The 20,032-nt window shown below is 50.0% G+C and overlaps 1 long non-coding RNA gene across 1 annotated transcript in view; it reads left to right on the top strand.

Moving 5' to 3' along the window:
- Window positions 1–849: 849 nt before the first annotated feature.
- The window catches only part of LOC115458591, a 35,143-nt gene continuing 15,960 nt past the window's right edge, over window positions 850–20,032 (top strand). The window contains exon 1 of the long non-coding RNA XR_003940096.1: window positions 850–897. This is a non-coding gene — a long non-coding RNA (uncharacterized LOC115458591). The remainder of the gene's footprint in view (window positions 898–20,032) is intronic.

Below are 20,032 nucleotides of genomic sequence, written 5' to 3'. Positions count from 1 at the left end.
GTTTGCTTTCTCCCTGGAAGGCACAAGTTCCCAAAATACTCAGATTTTTACAGTGGGAGTTTGACCAAGAAATGGCACTGAATATCTCAAGATCCAGCTAGTGGCACTCTCCTATACTTAGGGTAAGATTCTAGGCCTGTCTCTCGTCACTCATGGGAATATTGCCTGTTTTTTATAGGGGGTCACTGATCTGTACCCTTTAGTCCTACATCTCTTTCTTCTTGGGACCTGAATTTGGTACCAGCTGTGCTGCCGGGGCCATCATTCAAGTCCCTGAAGGCGGCTTCGATTTAAGGACTTTACACTGAAGACAGTCTTCTGGAAGCAAGTGCTTTGGCCAGGATGGTTTTGGAGTTTCAGGCTGTTGGGACCCCTGTCTCCTTTTCAAAGGATTTTGGTGCACATATGCACTGTTCCTTCTTTTCTTTCCAAGGTGCTCTCACTCTTCCAAGTGAATCAGGAGGTGTCTGGCCTCCATTTTGGGCCCCACTGAGGTGTAACTTCATGACTGTAGCCAAAATGCAAATAAAATTACCCTTTACCAGATATGTATGTTCATATAATGGTCTTTCAGCAGCATAAGTCATAATTGTGGAATATAGTTTTGTAATTAGTGCCATATAATCAAGTACAGTTCATTGACATTTTCATTTCTTGATGGTTTGGTTTGACAGATGATAGATTAAGGTAATGCTAAGGTTGGCTGACCTTGGAAAATTCTCAGTATGAAGTTACATTGTGTGCATTGTGGTGTGTACAGTAACAGACCTAATGTATATGTACTGTGTTATTGGAAGACCTTGGTGCACATTTGTCTCATATTGAAGTTTTTGTTTTCTCTCTCTATTTTAGCTCCAAGGTCCGGTCTGGCTGCCAAACATTTCATCGATGTTGGAGGTAACATTTCTTTTCTTTAGCTTTTACTTTTTTTGCTGTGCTAAAAGTACACTTTCCTTTCTATCCTCCAGGCAAGACCAGAACTGACAGGTTATATTCCTCAACCAGTAGGTGGCGGTAGGGACCACCAAGTTGTAAGCTCTGCCATATAAGAAGCATTGTGCAACTCTCGCAGGTCATTATTTTCTGTCTCCAACTGACAATGAAGACATCATATGCAGTTATTTCTAGGCTGTGCTGGCACTGCTTCTATGTCCAGCTGAAGAACCAGTTACCCCAGTTGAGCGGATACGGAGGAATTGCAGAAGGCATATAGTGACGGAGCTCTGAGGGAATAGCTGGGCCCCTTCCCTAAGCAGTGCATCCTTTCCCAAGAGCTACTATCCTTCTGTTTCCTTCTTGGTTGTTTTTGCCCCACCCCATTTTCCTTTCCGCTTTTCCTCCCCCTCCCCAAGAGCTGGAAGTGAGAAGAGAAAAAATTTAGAAAGGGGCATCTGCATTGAAACAGGGAGCTCCTACCAGTGACGCCTTATTTCATCTGAGCCTCAGGGAGTTGCTGTTAGTGTCACGAGTAGCTCAGTTTGTCTTCCGGTGTCCGAAAGGAGCTCAAGAACAGCAGACACATGTATCAACCCATAGGGAGTAGCGTGGGTACACATCCAAGGTTCGCCCCATCTTCCACTGATATTGGAGTGCGGAGGAAGGTCAGGTTAGGTTTGAGGAGCCCAGACTGGAGACTCTTGCTGCTGGTGATTGTGGCACATGTGCTCGGGGTTGTGCTCCTGTTGAGGCCCTGGTGGAGCATGCCAAGTGGTGCTGCAAGGAGCAGGCAGCTACCCTGTGTGCTATGTAAATCCCTACCACATCTTGGGTTCCAGTCAGGCAGACTGCATGGTAGAAGATGCTCTGGGAGCAAGGTTGGGTATGCCTGCAGCCAGGCCTAAAAAATGGAAATCCATGAGAGCCTGCTGTTTGGGTCTCTAGCATGTCTTTTCCATGCTGTGCTACACAATCTTCTCATTTAGTCCTGGAGGGTCCTTTAAGTTGGGAGGGAATTAGTCAGTCTGTGGGGCCTTCCTCTTCTCAGCCCTTGCAGGGGTTCTTGAGGCTTTTCCCATGAATTAATCCTATGGCTCTACAAGGCCTACATGCTCAAGCAAGTACAGGACGTGGAGCCTACCCCAGGGTTTCCCACACGTTGGAGAGTGATGTGTGGGCAGAGTTTCCCCACGTTTAAGAATTGGAATGTACAGTCCTTGCCCTCGTAATCAGCAGCAGATGAATCCAGGAGCTTGTGGGTTACGACTGTCTACCAGCAGGTGGAGATGGAGGACATCAAACTCAGTCATCTAGGACGGTGTGTATCCTGGCTAATCAGTATCAATATCTCTCCTCTATTTCAACAGGTGGTGTGGGCGGTCTCTCACAGGCTCCTGGTTTCATTCTTGCTGTAGCTTCTTTTCTGGGTTCCCAGGTGCAGTCGAGCTTGGGGACATCTAGGCTGTTGCCTATTTTAGGAGTATACCTGGTGGTTCCAGGTCCCCCCCCCCCCCCCCCTCCCAGCCACTCCTTTCCTTCCTCACAGGGCTGTTTTTTTTGTCTTGTTTTAAGAGGGTGGGGGGATTGGTGAAGTTTCCTGCTCTTGCAACAGCTCCTTGTGACTCTGGGCAAGTCACTTAACCCTCCATTGCCTCAGATACAAATAAGTATCTGTATATACTGTGTAAACCACTTTGTAGTTGCAAAAACCACAGAAAGGTGTTATATTAAGTCCCTTTCCCTAAATGGAGGGGGTTGTGTGGCTGCAAGTCAGGTGGTTCAGCCTTGTACATTTCAGAAGAACTGGCAGCCTGAGCATTTCTACCATTTGGACAAGTTTCCCTTTAACTTTTTATTCTGTGGCAGGTGTGCGGTTAGCATTTTTGTTTTTTTTCTTCGTGGCAGTAGGGTAATCATGGTGCTTGGGCTGGGAGCGGTACATCAGTGTCTGAGCAGATTTCTCTTTATTGTTGGCTATTTCGGGAGCTATGTCTGAGCAACCGGGGCTGTTGGGTTCCTGTCTGGATGAATTCTTGGTGCTGTGTGCAACTTGTGCCCTCTCCAGCATTGTTCCATTGTTGACTATCGCAGCCATCACATTGCTTTCGTGGGTGAGTTTCCTGCATTTGCTTCTCATGCGGTGCCTGTCTCATTGAGTTCTTGATCAGTGGTAAGGGGAATCCTGAGCTTCCTTCTCAGCAGCCCTTCTTTGGAATTCATTCTCTTGCTGCATCTGAGTTCAGTCTCTGCAAGCTGCTCAACCTCTGTACTTTACACTCTTTGACCAAGAAAAGGTGCGTGGATATCTTTACTAAGATGGATCCTGTATCTCCTCTTCTCCATCTCGCTACCAAGGTGGGATTTCTGCTTCTTCCTTGCATTCTGTTTTACCTGAGCCTTTGGAGGAAGGTGGACTGATGATCTACAGCTGTTAAGGTTTTTCACAGGGAGGTTTTCCTTCCTTTATTACAAAAGCACTAGAGGTTCTCGGTATTGCTCCTCCTGAGTCTTGGGCTCCTCCTGCAGCTAATTCTAAGATGTCTAGCACAAAAAAGCTCCCCAAAGCTTTTCCAGTTCATGAGGCTATACAGGAGTTAATTGTGGCTCAATGGGCCACTCCGGATGCCAGTCTACAGGTGGCATAGGCTATCTCTTGTCTTTACCTGGTGGTGCAGGATGAGCTGAACAAACTTAAATTGCCCAAAGTGGATGCCTTAGTGGTTGCACTAACAAAGACTACACAGTGGAAGGTGGTATAGCACTAAAATCCATTCAGGATTGGAAGCTGGAATTGATGTTGAAGCTTTCTCTCTGCAAGCGGCGGTTTCCAGTTCTTATGCTGCTAGGGCTTGTCTCATCTAGGTGCAGCAGGTGGTGAATTCCCTCTCTGTTGCTGGTTCGAATGCTTCTTTGGTATTTCCAGGCATGGAAACAGGTTTGGCTTATCTAGCGGATGCTTTGTAGGAACTGGTTAGGGCTTCAGCCAAAGAAATGGCCTTGGTGGTTACCACAGCATTTATTATGGCTTCACCAGTGGGAGCAGATGCAGCAAGCTGCCTTTTTGAGAGAAACTCCTCTTGAGAAAGGATTTGGAAAAGTTGGTGGAAGACTTGGGACTCACTCAGCGTTTATCGGAGGACAAGCCTAGTGGTTCCTTCAAACCTAATCAAGCTTGTTCTCTGTTTTAAGGTTTCAAAGTGGTATAGGCCTAGCCACTCTTCAGCCTTTCAAAGGCCCAGATTAAACTGTCCTTTTGCTTGGACAAGCGGGCCTCTAATCAATCTGCCAGATCCTCCCCTTCCGCCTGTTTCTCATAATGATGGGATGCCAGCCCACTCTTCGATTGTGGCAGTAGGAGGGTGTCTTACATTTTTATTTTAATCAAAAAGTGGGCCAGGATTATGTCATATCAGAAGGCTACAAATTAGATTTCTCTTCTCTAGTCCAAAGTTTTTTTTTTTTTTTTTTTTTGAGTCCCTGCACAAAACCTTGTGCAGGCAAAAGGTTGTTCTTTTCACCCTTCGGTCCTTGCAGGATCTGGGAGTGGTGAATCCAGTTAGTACCAGAGTCTGAGTGTGGCTAAGGCTGTTACTCCATTTACTTTGTGGGACCAATGAAGGAAGGCTCCTTGGTACTTGACCTGAAGAAGGTCAATGATTTCTTCGCATCACACATTTCAGAATGGAGATCTTGCGCTTGGCAGTGACAGCTGTTCAGCCTGCAGAATTCCTTACTTCATGGATCTAAAAGAGGTGTACCTCTATACCCCCATTTGGCCTCATCATTGCTTTGCAGTCCTGGGTCAACCAGTTCCAGGCAATGCTGTTTGGGCTTTCAACCACTCTGGGATTTCTCAAAGGTCATCTTAGTGGTGGCATCCTTTTTGCAAAAAGAAGGGATCAGAATGCATCCCTATCTGGACAGTTTGATTAGGGCATCCTGGGTTTGGGATGGTCAAGGCACGGCCCTGGTAATATGTCTCTTGCAATCCCTACTTTGGGTGATCATTTTACCAAAAGTCAGTTAGTTTCCACCCAGACCTTGGAGCATCTGGGGGTTTCCTTGGACATGTTACTGGGGAGGGTGTTTTACCAGACCACAGGTGAGTCGAGCTTCAGGGGAAAACTCCACATTTGTTGCACTTATCAGGCCTGCGACTATGTTCAGGTTCCGGGGTCCATGGCAGCAACTTTGGACGTCGTTTCCTGGGCCAGAGCACATATATAGCCCCTGCAACACACTCTGTTGTCCCACTGGACATGTCTCAGGATTACAATCTTCGCCGCCTCTGAACTCCACAGTCAAGGAGCAGTATGTCTTGGTGGCTGTAGACAACCAATCCTTGGGACTCATTACTGGCCATTCCTCCATGGATAGTAGTGGTCATTGATGTGAGCTTGTCAGTGCTATGGAATGCCCTCCCACGGGAGGTGGTGGAAACGAAAACGGTAACGGAATTCAGACATGCGTGGGATAAACAGAAAGGAATCCTGTTCAGAAGGAATGGATCCTAAGGAGCTTAGCCGAGATTGGGTGCCAGAGCCGGTGGTGGGAGGCAGAGATGGTGCTGGGCAGACTTATACGGTCTGTGCCTGGAAAAGGACAGGTACAAATCAAGGTAAGGTATACACAAAAAGCAGCACTTCCATATCATCATGCTGATCAATCCATAGACTGGTGGGTTGTGTCCATCTACCAGCAGGTGGAGATAGAGAGCAATCCTTTTGCCTCCCTATATGTGGTCATGTGCTGCCGGAAACTCCTGTATGTTCTCTATCTCAGCAGGTGGCGGTCACACACAGCAGCAGCTCTGGCTAGGCCTCCAAGCCTAATTTTTAGGTTTTGTTGAGTGCCTGGGGTTGAGGGCTCTTCTTGAGCAAGTGCAAACCTGGTGGCGCCAGGTCCCTCCTTTTCTCCCCCCTCCCGCTGGCTCCGTTAAAAAAAAAAAAAAAAAATTTTGGACGTCCTTAAAGGCGTTTATTTCGACGTTTATTTAAACGTTTATTGCAGCTACTCACTGGGACACCAGGTCGATACAGCTCGGAGCAAGAAGCAGGTAATTTTTACCTTTTTATAGCGGGCAGGGGGTTTCCCTGATCGATCTCCACGTGGCCTATGGCGTCGGAGGGCGAGGGCGCGAAGAATCGCTCCCCGGACCGCGTGTGCGCTTCTAGCGGGGATGCGGGGGTCTTAAAGTCTGATTCGCCCTTGTTGGGTGTCAGTTCGGAGGCCGGTCAGTGTCCCGGGTCTTCCTCCGGTGCGGCGGTTTTTCCCGCCATAAACGCCCATCCCCCGCTGCTCGTCTCCGCCATCTTGGCCGGCCACTCTGCTCGGACGGCTTCTTCTTGGACCGCCCTTGAGCTGGGAGACGTTCATGCCATGGCCGCCCTTGATTTGGGCGACGGCAAAAAAGCGGCTAAAGTTAAGCGCCGTTCTTCCCGCGCAGCTCCTTCGCGGAGTGTCGCGCCGGACGCCATCTTGGATGCGCAGCATGTTTCTCCCCTGCTCTTACGAGCGCCGGTTGAGGGTGCGTCTAGGGCTGTGGCCCAGGCTGCTGAAGTGCACAGTCTGGGGGGTTTCTCCCCCGAGTTTATTTTGCTGCTGCATCAGGCCTTCCTTATGCAGAACGCTGCCCCTTCTCCCTTGTCCCATAAAGGGGTTGAGGCCCCCGGAAGTAAACGCCCTCGGGTGGATTCCCAGGCCTTAGAGGACGCTGTTTCTTCTGATGTAGATGAGGGCAGCGTATCTGAGTTCTCCCAACGGTCCTTTGGGGATTCCTTGGAGGAGACGGATTCCCGCTCGGATGGAGCGGATGACCCCTCTGCAGCACGGATCTTTCGCTCAGAGGATTTGCCCAACCTGTTAATGCAGGCCATGAGCATTTTAAAGATTTCCTCTCCGGAGGACGTCTCTCCCTCAGCCCCTGTTTGCTTCTGCCATTATGCTGGGGACGAAGCGCCCGCCTAGAACCTTCCACGTGCATGATACCATGCACACCTTAATTTCGGCTCAATGGCATGTCCCGGAAGCGAGCCTCAAAGTGGCTAGGGCTATGTCCCGCCTCTATCCTTTGCCTGAAAGTGAACGTGAGGCCTTTCTTTGGCCTACCGTGGATTCTTTAATCACTGCGGTGACTAAGAAAACGGCGTTGCCGGTGGAAGGTGGCACGGCCCTAAAGGACGCCCAAGACAGAAGATTGGAGGCGGCCTTAAGGTCGTCCTTTGAGGCGGCTGCCTTAAGTTTGCAGGCCTCAGTTTGCGGCTCCTATGTGGCCAGGGCGTGCCTGACGATTGTGCAGCGGGCTTCCCCCTCGGATCCTTCCTTGAGGGCTGATTGGCCGGCCCTGGAATCGAGCTTGGCTTATTTGGCAGACTTACTGTATGATGTCTTGAGAGCCTCGGCTAAAGGTATGGCTCAGACAGTCTCTGCGCGGCGGTGGCTTTGGCTGAAACATTTGTCTGCTGACCACGCCTCTAAGTCCCGCCTGGCTAAGTTGCCTTTTAAAGGCAAGCTGCTCTTTGGGGTCGAGCTGGACAAAATCGTGACCGATCTCGGCACGTCTAAGGGCAAGAGGTTACCAGAGGTCAGGGCTCGGGCCAGTGCTCGCCCTGGTATCTCCAGAGGACGGTTTCAGGAAGCCCGTCGGTACCGCCCGGGCAAGTCGGGCTCCTCTGCCCCCTCTTCCTTCAAGAGGAACTTCTCCCCCAAGCAGCATTCCTTTCGCAGAGACCGCCGTCCCGGAGGTGCGCCCTCCGGTCCTCCCCCAGGGTCTCGTACCCAATGACGGGGTCCTGGTCCATGGCCCAGTGCAGATTGGAGGACGCCTGTCCTCGTTTCTGGGCGAGTGGACCAGAGTAACTTCAGACGCTTGGGTGCTGGAAGTCATCAGAGACGGCTACAAGCTAGAGTTCTGCCGACCCTTAAGAGACGGGTTTGTACTCTCTCCCTGCAAGTCTCCGGTCAAAGCTGTGGCAGTGCAGCAGACCTTGGACAATCTGATCCGCCTGGGTGCGGTCATTCCGGTGCCAGAAAATCAGCTTGGCAAGGGACGTTACTCCATTTACTTTGTGGTACCAAAGAAAGGAGGTTCTGTACGGCCTATCCTCGACCTCAAAGGGGTCAATCGGGCCTTGAAAGTTCAGCACTTTCGCATGGAGACTCTCCGCTCTGTTATAGCGGCAGTGAAGGCAGGGGAGTTCCTGGCATCCTTGGACATCAAGGAAGCGTACTTGCATATTCCCATCTGGCCTCCTCATCAACGCTTTCTGCGTTTTGCAGTCCTGGGCCGACACTTCCAGTTCAGAGCCCTCCCGTTCGGGTTGGCTACTGCTCCGCGGACCTTCTCCAAAGTAATGGTGGTCATCGCGGCCTTCCTGAGAAAGGAAGGAGTACAAGTCCATCCTTATCTGGACGACTGGTTGATCCGAGCCCCCTCTTATGCAGAGTGCGGCAAAGCTGTGGACCGGGTGATTGCTTTTTTGAGCTCCCTGGGGTGGATCATCAACTGGGAGAAAAGCCAGCTGCGCCCGACTCAGTCCCTGGAGTATCTGGGGGTTCGATTCGACACCCAATTAGGCAGAGTGTTCCTGCCGGACAATCGGATTGTCAAACTTCAGGCTCAGGTGGACCAATTCCTAGTAGCCTCTCCGCTCCGGGTTGGGACTATGTGCAGCTGTTGGGCTCTATGACGGCCACGATGGAAGTAGTGCCCTGGGCCAGGGCTCTTATGAGACCACTACAACACTCTCTGCTGCAGCGCTGGACTCCGGTGTCGGAGGATTATGCTGTGCGCCTTCCCTTGGACCCAGCAGTGCGCAAGGCGCTGAGCTGGTGGCTGCAGACAGACAAGTTGTCTGCAGGGATGCCTCTTGTGACCCCGGAGTGGATTGTCGTCACGACGGACACCTCTTTGACGGGCTGGGGAGCCCACTGCTTGGGAAGGACAGTGCAGGGGCTCTGGTCTCCTGCAGAGGCAAAGTGGTCTATCAACCTCCTGGAACTCAGAGCCATTCGGTTGGCGCTTTTGGAGTTCCTCCCGGTACTGGCGTTGAAGCCAGTACGGGTCCTGTCGGACAATGCCACGGCTGTGGCCTATGTCAACCGCCAGGGAGGAACCAAGAGCGCCCCTCTAGCCAAGGAGGCCATGAATCTATGCCAGTGGGCGGAAGCGAACCTGGAACAGCTGTCGGCGGCCCACATTGCCGGAGTCATGAATGTCAAGGCGGACTTTCTCAGTCGCCATACCTTGGATCCCGGAGAGTGGCAGCTATCTGCTCAGGCGTTCTTGGACATCACGAAGCGCTGGGGCCAGCCGAGCCTAGATCTGATGTCGCCATTGGCCAATTGCCAAGTGCCGCACTTTTTCAGCAGAGGACGGGACCCTCGATCCCTGGGAGTAGATGCTCTTCTCCAACAGTGGCCGACACAGGAGCTTCTCTATGTGTTCCCGCCCTGGCCCATGTTGGGCAGGGTGCTAGACCGGGTGGCAAAGCATCCGGGCCGGATAATCCTGGTGGGTCCGGACTGGCCCAGACGTCCCTGGTATGCGGACTTGATCAGGCTCTCAGTGGACGATCCTCTGCGGCTGCCAGTGGAGCAGGGCCTGTTGCATCAGGGTCCCGTGGTGATGGAGGATCCCTCCCCCTTTGGTCTTACGGCCTGGCTATTGAGCGGCAGCGTCTGAGAAAGAAGGGCTTCTCAGACAAGGTCATCGCCACTATGCTAAGAGTGAGGAAGCGCTCTACTTCTACTGCTTACGCCAGGGTTTGGCGTACCTTTGCAGCATGGTGTGAAGCAGGCTCACTTTCTCCCTTCACTGCTCCAATTTCTTCAGTGTTGGCGTTCCTGCAAGAAGGTCTGGAGAAAGGCCTGTCGCTCAGTTCCCTTAAAGTCCAGGTAGCGGCTCTGGCTTGCTTCAGGGGCCGCCTGAAGGGTGCTTCCCTGGCTTCGCAGCCAGATGTGGTGCGCTTTCTCAAGGGAGTTAATCACCTGCGCCCTCCTCTGCACTCAGTGGTGCCTGCGTGGAATCTCAACCTGGTGCTAAGAGCCTTGCAGAAGCCGCCTTTTGAACCCTTGTCAAGGGCATCTCTGAAAGACCTGACGTTGAAAGCAGTCTTTTGGTGGCTATCACTTCAGCCAGAAGAGTTTCCGAGCTCCAGGCACTCTCATGTCGAGAGCCCTTTCTGCAGTTCACTGAGGCAGGAGTGTCTATTCACACAGTGCCTTCCTTCCTGCCCAAGGTTGTTTCTCGCTTCCATGTGAATCAGCAGCTCTGTCTCCCTTCCTTTCGTAGGGAGGACTACCCAGAGGAATACTCTGCTCTCAAATATCTGGATGTGAGACGAGTCATCATCAGATACTTGGAAGTGACCAATGATTTCCGGAAGTCGGATCATCTGTTTGTCCTGTTTGCAGGTCCTCGTAAGGGTCTGCAGGCTGCTAAGCCTACAGTGGCAAGATGGGTCAAGGAAGCCATTGCAGCGGCTTATGTGGCCGCGGGGAAGGTGCCGCCTATCCAGCTGAAGGCTCACACCACTAGAGCTCAGGCGGCCTCGATGGCAGAGGCCGGGTCCGTCTCCTTGGAGGAGATTTGCAAGGCGGCAACTTGGGCATCGGCCCATACCTTCTCCAGGCATTACCGCTTGACTGTGGCTGCTCGGGCGGAGGCCCAGTTTGGAGCTTCAGTGTTGCGGTCAGGGATTTCTATGTCCCGCCCTGGGTGAGTACTGCTTCGGTACATCCCACCAGTCTATGGATTGATCAGCATGATGATATGGAAGGTAAAATTATGTATCATACCTGATAATTTTCTTTCCATTAATCATAGCTGATCAATCCATAGCCCCTCCCAGATATCTGTATTGTTTATATTCTGGTTGCATTTCAGGTTCAAGTTTAGTCTTCAGTTCCTGTTCAGGAGGACTTCGTGTTCAAGTTTTTCAATGGATTCTTCAAGAGTTGAGACGAATTTGTGTTACAGTGAGCTGCTGCATTTCTCTCCCCTCCGTTTTACGGGGCTGGATTGAGACTTAAATTCTGCCGGCGCTCCCTCCCGCTTCGTGCGGCAGTAGGGCAGCTTTGTACCCCTCCCGCTTCGGCGGTGTTAGGGTCAGTCAGCTCCTCCCGCGGTTGCGGTTGCAGGATAAGCCAGATCCCCCCGCATTGGCGGGTGTGGTGTCCCTCCCCCGCTCCGCGGGGATGAGCTGGACGGATTCCCCTCCCCCACTTGTGTGGGGATGAGCTGGGTTAATTCCCCTCCCCCGTTTCGGCGGTGGTGAGCTGGGCAGAGTGTCCCTTTGTGGGTGTAATTCTCTAAGTGCTGAGTCCTGCGGATGGAGCTTTGATATCGACATACTGAGGAGTTTCCGGCAGCACATGACCACATATAGGGAGGCAAAAGTTTGCTCTCTATCTCCACCTGCTGGTAGATGGACACAACCCACCAGTCTATGGATTGATCAGCTATGATTAATGGAAAGAAAATTATCAGGTATGATACATAATTTTACCATGTGAGTTTATCTTGTTGGGCAGACTGGATGGACCGTGCAGGTCTTTTTCTGCCGTCATCTACTATGTTACTATGTCTGGTTGGGGAACGCATTGTCCTCATCGTGCGTAGGGTCTCTGGTCCAAGATGGAGTCTCTTTGGCCGATCAGCTGGTTTGAGTTCAGGGTTCTGCAAGGCACTGCTGGCCTTTCACCTTGTTCTGAAGGGCAGATTGGTCCAGGTTCTTTTGGAAAATGTCTTTGCCATGGCCTACAGACTGGAGGCACTTGCAGTGCCGCATTGGCAGCTGAGTCTCGGGTGTTGTTTCGTTGGGTGGAGCACAGTTTCCTTCACCTGTCAGTGGTGCATATTGTGGGCTTGCTGATTGTGCAAGTGGATCCAGGGGAATGGGAACGCTCGACAGAAGTCTTCAGTCTAATCATCCAGTTCTGGATTTCATGGCTGCCCGCCACAATGTAAATATGTCCCAGTTCTTCAGCCGAAGAAGAGTTTTTTTTTGTTTGTTTGTTTGTTTGTTTGTTTTTTGGTGGGGAAGGGATAAATGCTCTTCTGCTATCCTAGCCCAGGGAGGAACTGCACTCTCTTTCCCCCGTGGCTCATGATGGGTTGCATCCTCCACAAAATTTGTCTGCATCCAGGCAGCGTTATCCTCATTGCACCCAACTTTCCCAGGAGACCTTGGTATCCAGATCTGATTAGTTTGCTGATCAACAGGCCGTTTCATCTCTGTCTGGGACTTCTCATTTGGGGGTCAATGCAGATGGAAGATCTGCCCTCCCCCCCCCCCCCCCCCCCCTTTGGTCTTATGGCATGGCTCTTGAGAGGTCAAAATTAAGGGTAACTTAGAAATGGTCATTACTACTTTGCTTCAGGCAAAAAAGCATGCTGCTTCTTTTGCCTATACTCAGTATGAATGAGGCTTGGCGTTTGGAGAGGAATATATTTCCTTTTCATTCGTCTTTGATGCAGATTTTGTCTGTCTTGCAAGAGGGTTTTAAGAAAGTTCTCGCTTATAATTCTCTCGGAGTACAGGTGACAGCAGTAGCATGTTGTAGTCACTACCTGAATTTGTGTCTGGCAGTGCATCCTGATATTGTGCACTTTTTGAAAGGGGTTAATTGTTTTAAGCCTCCTCTACGTCCTCGTCTGGAGTTGAATCTGAACCTGGTCCTGCATAGAGAGTTGCATGGGGACAGAAATCTTACCCATCCCCACCCATTCCTGCAAGAATTTGACCTGCCCCACTCCATCCCCACCCGTCCCCGCAAGATTTTAACCCATCCCCACCAAGAATTTAATGGTACATAAAAGAAAATTCTGGTCAACTCTGTCTCTCTCTGGATTTGTGCCACAGACCTGCAGGCAAGGAAGGAACGGAAGTTGGAATACTGGTGCGCACATGTAAGATTTCTCTGATTCACTGACACTGTGTGCTGAGAGGTCGCCTCATGCACGCACCAGTAGGTCAGGTGACATCTGATGCTCGTGACTGTGTCAGAGCTGATGTCTGCGCATCAGCCTGGGAGCAAAGAGGATTAAAAGTAACATAGTGACTGCAAATAAAGACCTGAACGGTCCATCCAGTCTGCCCAATAGTCAAACTCATTATCAATTCATGATCGAGTGTGATATTATATACTTGATTATGGTCTTTCTTTGGTGTTTCTGGGACATAGACCATAGAAGTCTATCAGGCCCTATCCTTGTGTTCCAAATGCTGGAGTTGCCGTTGAAGCCCACTCCAGTCTATTCATCTTCTCATTTGTGGGACACAGAGCATAAGTCCAGCACTGTCTTCATCCTAAACCAGATTGCCATATATGAGACACAGACCATACAAGTCTGCCCGGAATCGCCATCTAAGCGTCACTCGACATGTCCACACACATGCAGCTATTTAAGGTTAGGTTTTTCATAACTTCCATTTTCTAATTAGAGATCATCTGTGTTCATCCCATGCCTTTTTGAATTCCGTCATCATTTGTGTCTCTACCACCTCCTTAATTGGCGACTTTCTGCATTTGTGCTGTTAAAGTAAGGAGGAGGGGACAGCACTCAAAAGAGCTTGGTACTTGGTAGATGAGAGGCTGGTGCAGGTACAGCTTACATTTCCATGGGAACCCTGCAGGAATTGTTTCCATCTCCACAGGAATCCCACAGGAACTGCTTCCGTCCCCGCGGGAACCCTGCAGAACTGCTTCCATCCCTGCTGGATCCTGCAAACCCCATTCTCGTGCAGGCCTCTAATCCTGCATTCTCTCCAGAATCCTCCCCATGAACCTCTTAAAAAGGCTACCTTGAAGAATCTTACTTTTAAGTCAGTTTTTCTGGTGGTTATTTCATTGGCTTACAGAATTTTAGAGCTTCAGATCTTGTCCTGTAGAGATCTGTTTCTTCATTTCTCAGAAGCGGGCGTCGCCATTTGCACGGTACCATCCTTCCTCCCTAAGGTGGTTTTCTTCTTTCCTCTTGAACTTTCCATCATTTAGGGAGGATGAGTATGTCATGTATTTCCATCCATTGCATTTTCTTCGGTGGCTCAATACCTGCAGGTCACAAATGATTTTCGACGGTTTGATTTATCTTTTTGTTTTGCTGTCCAGCCCAAACAAGGGCAATTCAGTATCAAAGGTAACTATTGCTTGCTGGATTAAAGATGCTATTTCTTCAGCTTATGTGGTTACAGGGAAAAAACCGCCGATGTCGTGCAGAGCTTTTTCAACATCCTGGGCCAAATCTCGGGGCCTGTTCTCTTGAAGAAATCTGCAGGTTGGCTACATACCTTTTCAAAGCATTATTGCATGGACGTTGATGCTCGAGCAGAGGCATCCTTTGGGGCCTTATTTATCTCCGTGGAGGTCTCTGTGTCCTGCTGTATTTGAGAACTGCTTGGCTACATCCCACAAGTTCCTGGATTCATCTGCTGCTGATGACAAGGAAGGAAAAATTGTGTCTTACCTGATAATTTTTATTTCCTTTGGTCACAGCAGATGAATCGAGGGGCTTTCGTATTCTGTTTCTCACTTCGTTGCATGTTCCTGAAGTTCACGTTTCATTGTTCTTTCTTCGTTTCTGTGAAGGAAGAATGTGTTTGATTAATTCTTGCAGCTGCTTTGTTATGAGAAATACTGATTAGCTAGGATGCATACTGTCCTATGTGGCAGTTTGATGTCCTCTTTCTCCACCTTGTAGTAGTCTGTCATAGCCCACAAATTCCTGGATTCATGTGCTGTGACTAAAGAAAATTCAGGTAAGGCATGATTTTTCTTGTGCTAGGTTGGAGGCTCTGGGAAGGTGGGGGGTACTGGGTGAAGTTCAGCAGACCACCTGGAGGAAGGTGAGCTCCCTACAGGGGAAGGGGGATGATGGAAGAATTGACAAGCATGATTCCCAAGTTTGGAGGCCATATAGCAGGGCCCCATCAACCCAATATTAAAGGGGCCCTGCTATATGGCCTCCAAACTTAAGCCTTTCTGGTACACTACACTATCCAGACAATGTTGGTAGAGTGGGATATGACCTACCCATAACACCTTTGGCATACCATGAAGTGGCTATACCTGTAGGTGCAGGAGGAGGAGAAGCTTAAGTTTCTCGAGATCAATATGATGCTGACCATAGTGCGGCAGCCTTAAAGTACGTACAAGATCGGAAGTTGGAAGCCTTTCTGAAATGATGTTTTGAAGTGTTAACTGTAGTGATTGTCTGTAGTACCTATGTCTAGGGCATATCTTTGCTGACTTCAGGCAAATGAGGCTGCAGTGACGCAGCCTCTTGGAATTGGGCATGATCTGTTGAGTGCCCTGTATGACCTCTCATTTGTACTTCGACCAGGACAATGGCAGTTTTTTTGTCTTGGCAAGTGGTTGGCAGACCTAGCCTCCAAGACTTGTCTCAGCTGACTTTCATTCAGGTCAAGCTATCAAGCCATTCCCCCCACCACAAGGTTGTCATAGGACAAACCCTGATTTTTGTCTTGAGCAAAGGTTGTCTCTGAGAAGCCAGATGCTACCTTTCACGCAAGGGAATCATCATTTTGGTCAGTGATCAAGGTTCCCTATGTGGTGGTCTTCCTTTTGCTTTGACCTCAAGAGGGATTCTCAGGGCTTAGAAGACCATGGGAATCTCCAGAGGCCCTCAGTGAGGCTGTGGGGTGTTCCCATGTGGAGTAGATAAAGGGTCAGCTATCTGCATGCCTGAGGGGAGTGGATCTGAATTTCTTTGACCAGTGGGTTCTAGACATAGTGATGAATAAAGCCTTATGCTGGAGGACTCATTTCCCCCACCCCCTGGCCTAACAGTGGGCTGTCTTATCTACCCTGGAACCCTTAATTGTACTGGGAGTGGTCATTCCAATCCTAGAAGAACTGTTCACAGGCCAGTATTTATCTACTTGAGTCTTTCTGTACTTCATCCTAGACAATCCATGTTGTGGATGGGTTTTAGTACCAAAACCACTTTGGCAGAATTTTAAAATGAAACATGAGAAATTATTGGATTCTGGAGATGTCATGTTTACAGTTTCACTTGATCTAGCATCCATATTTGGCTTGATGGACCATGACTTCTGATTTCCTAGTTGGAGGCTATTGGTCTAGGTGAGACACTTGCCCTGATTCTGTTCATTTTTAATGGATCGAACCTTTGCAGTCTGGACAGGATGTGAGAATCTCAAATTAGGAGCTTGCATTGCGGGGTGCTGCAAAGGTAGGTTTAATCACCTATACTTTTTAATATATTCTTGAGCCCCCTTCTATCGGTGATCCAAAATAGCAGGAGTAGTAGCTATGTATGTGTGGATGATCTGCTATTGGTGGTTAGAACCTTGGCAACTTCAATGGATGTGGAACCTCTGGTAGAATTTATAACCACAATGAGTTCTTCTTGTAGATTGGTACTGAATATATCAGAAACCATGGCCCGTTGGATCCCTGGGTGGTAAGACTGTTCATCCTTCTCTCTGGTGCTGTTGGATATATCCATTCCGATAGTGGGATAGTTTCAGATCTGAGTATGATTGTGGACTTTTAGCTTGTGTTCATGGACAAAGCGGTGAAGTTTGTTTTTTTTTTGCATAAATAACAGGCAGTTAGGAACTTTATTTGAGAGGTCTTTCCACAGTCTATTTATTACATTCTCTTCCCTTTTCACTGCTTTAAAGTCAATTAGACACTTTTCTGTGTCACCTCCATTACCAGATGACTTCATCATGAACTCACTTCCCTTAGTCTTACGATGTTCATATAACGCATTGTTTAGAAAGAATTTTGAAAACATTTGTTTTCTGCGTCTGGAGTCTTAATTGTCATACATAATGGATATTTTATCTCGTGCTTGAATGTTTTATTGTAACTCCCTGGGTGATTTCTGGTTTTCTTTGTGTAACCCACCTTGAACTGTTAAGGTATATGATGGGTAAAAAGTTGTGTTAATAACATAACAGATTATGGCAATAGGGTAGTGGCAGGGTTGTAGTGGTCAAATCTTTATGAATTTTAAAAAATGCACCTGTAGAGTTTTGATTGTGCATATCTGCTTTGTTTGATATTAATGGTTGCTTGTTCATTTTCAAGTTGAGCTTTTGATGCTTATTCACTAGGCTTGCTATAGTAATTCTCCCCTCCCCCTTGCTTGTTGCATTGCTTTTACCTTGTGTCACAGGGATACAACTGCAGTCTTCCTTGAAGCACAGGCTAGCTGTCTCGGGCACAATCCTGACCATATTTCAGGGCAGACTGGATGGGCCATTGTTTGCTATGTTATATAAGTGTAATACATCACAGAGCTCAAGTTCAAAATTTAATTTCTTTTTTTTTTTTTTTTTACATTTGGTAAATGTAATATTTGTAGAATATGTATTTTTTTCTGTAGCTATAAATTAAAAAAAAAAACTTCAAAATTTGCACATTCCATATCATCAAGCTGATCAATCCATAGACTGGTGGGTTGTGTCCATCTACCAGCAGGTGGAGATAGAGAGCAAACTTTGCCTCCCTATATGTGGTCATGTGCTGCCGGAAACTCCTCAGTATGTTCTCTATCTCAGCAGGTGGTGGTCACACACAGCAGCAGCTCTGGCTAGGCCTCCAAGCCTAATTTTTAGGTTTTGTTGAGTGCCTGGGGTTGAGGGCTCTTTTGAGCAAGTGCAAACCTGGTGGTGCCAGGTCCCTCCTTTTCTCCCCCCTCCCGCTGGCTCCGTTAAAAAAAAAAAAAAATTTTGAACGGCCTCAAAAGCGTTTATTTCGACGTTTATTTAAGCGTCTATTGCAGCTACTCACTGAGACACCAGGTCGTTACAACTCGGAGCGGACAGCAGGTAATTTTACCTTTTTATAGCGGGCGGGGGTTCCCCGATTCTTCTCCTCGTGGCACATGGCGTCGGAGGGCGAGGGCGCAAAGGGTCGCTCCCCGGGTCGCTTGAGCGCTTCTAGGGATGCGGGGGTCTTAAAGCCTGATTCGCCCTTGTTGGGTGACAGTTTCGCGACCGATGAATGTCCCGGTCCTTCCTCCGGCGTGGCGGTTTTTCCCGCCATAAACGCCCATCCCCCGCTCCTCGCCTCCGCCATCTTGGCCGGCCACGCGGCTCGGACGGCTTCTTGGGCCGCCCTTGAGGTTGGAGACATTAATGCCATGAACGCCCTTAATTTGGGCGACGGCACAGAAGCGGCTAAAGTTAAGAGCCGTTCTTCCCGCGCGGCTCCTTCGCGGAGTCTCGCGCCGGACGCCATTTTGGATGCGCAGCATGTCTCTCCCCCGCTGTTGCGAGCGCCGGTTGAGAGTGCGCCTAGGGCTGTTGCCCAGGCTGCGGAAGTGCACAGTCTGGGGGTTTCTCCCCCGAGTTTGTTTTGCTGTTGCATCAGGCCTTCCTCATGCACAACGCTGCCCCTGCTCCCATCGTTTGGTAAAGAGGTTGAGGTCCCCAGAGGTAAACGCCCTCGGGTTGATTCCCAGGCCTTGGAGGAATTTGTCTCCTCCGATGTAGATGAGGGCAGCGTGTCTGAGGTCTCCCAACGGTCCTTTGCGGATTCCTTGGAGGAGACGGATCCCCGCTCGGATGGAGCGGATGATCCCTCTGCAGCGCGGCTTTTTTCCGCCCAGAGGATCTGCCCAACCTGTTGTTACAGGCCATGGACACTTTGAAGATATCCTCGTCCGGAGGACGTCTCTCCCTCAGCCCCTGTTGCTCCGCCATTATGCTGGGGACGAAGCCCCGCCTAGAACCTTCCACGTGCATGATGCCATGCACACCTTAATCTCAGCTCAATGGGATGTCCCAGAAGCGGGCCTTAAGGTGGCTAGGGCTATGTCCCGCCTCTATCCTTTGGCTGTGAGTGAACGTGAGGCCTATCTGTGGCCTACCGTGGATTCTTTAATCACTGCGGTGACTAAGAAAACGGCATTGCCGGTGGAAGGTGGCACGGCCCTGAAGGACGCCCAAGACAGGAGATTGGAGGCGGCCTTAAGGTCGTCCTTTGAGGCGGCTGCTTTAAGTTTGCAGGCCTCAGTTTGCGGCTCCTACGTGGCCAGGGCGTGCCTTACTATGGTGCAGCGGGCTTCTCCCTCGGACCATTCCTTGAGGGCTGATTGGCCAGCCCTGGAATCGGGCTTAGCCTATTTGGCAGACTTGCTGTATGATGTCTTGAGAGCCTCAGCTAAAGGCATGGCTCAGACAGTCTCTGCGCGGCGGTGGCTTTGGCTGAAACATTGGTCTGCTTGACCATGCCTCTAAATCCCGCCTGGCTAAATTGCCTTTTAAAGGCAAGCTGCTCTTTGGGGTCGAGCTGGACAAAATCGTGACCGATCTCGGCACGTCTAAGGGCAAGAAGTTACCGGAGGTCAGGGCTCGGGCTAGTGCTCGTCCCGGTACCTCCAGAGGACGGTTTCAGGAAGCCCGTCGGTACCGCCCGGGCAGGTCGGGTGTTTCTGCCCCCTCTTCCTTTAAGAGGAATTTCTCCCCCAAGCAGCATTCCTTTCGCAGAGACCGCCGTCCCGGAGGTGCTCCCTCCGGTCCTCCCCCAGGGTCTCGTACCCAATGACGGGGTCTTGGTCCACGCCCCAGTACAGATTGGAGGACGCTGTCCTCGTTTCTGGGCGAGTGGACCACATCACTTCAGACGCTTGGGTGCTGGAAGTCATCAGAGACGGCTACAAGCTAGAGTTCTGCCGACCCTTAAGAGACGGGTTTGTACTCTCTCCCTGCAGTCTCCGGTCAAAGCTGTGGCAGTGCAGCAGACTTTGGACAATCTGATCCGCCTGGGGGCGGTCGTTCCGGTGCCAGAAAGTCAGCTTGGCAAGGGGCGTTACTCCATTTACTTTGTGGTACCAAAGAAAGGAGGTTCTGTTCGGCCTATCCTCGACCTCAAAGGGGTCAATCGGGCCTTGAAAGTGCGGCACTTTCGCATGGAGACTCTCCGCTCTGTTATAGCGGCAGTGAAGGCAGGGGAGTTCCTGGCATCCTTGGACATCAAGGAAGCGTACTTGCATATTCCCATCTGGCCTCCTCATCAACGCTTTCTGCGTTTTGCAGTCCTGGGCCGACACTTCCAGTTCAGAGCCCTCCCGTTCGGGTTGGCTACTGCTCCGCGG

The sequence above is a fragment of the Microcaecilia unicolor genome, unplaced genomic scaffold (genome assembly GCF_901765095.1).
Source record: "Microcaecilia unicolor unplaced genomic scaffold, aMicUni1.1, whole genome shotgun sequence".
Taxonomy (NCBI): Eukaryota; Metazoa; Chordata; class Amphibia; order Gymnophiona; family Siphonopidae; genus Microcaecilia; species Microcaecilia unicolor.
Note: the sequence above shows the minus strand (reverse complement) of the source record. Positions and strands in the feature narration are given on the sequence as shown.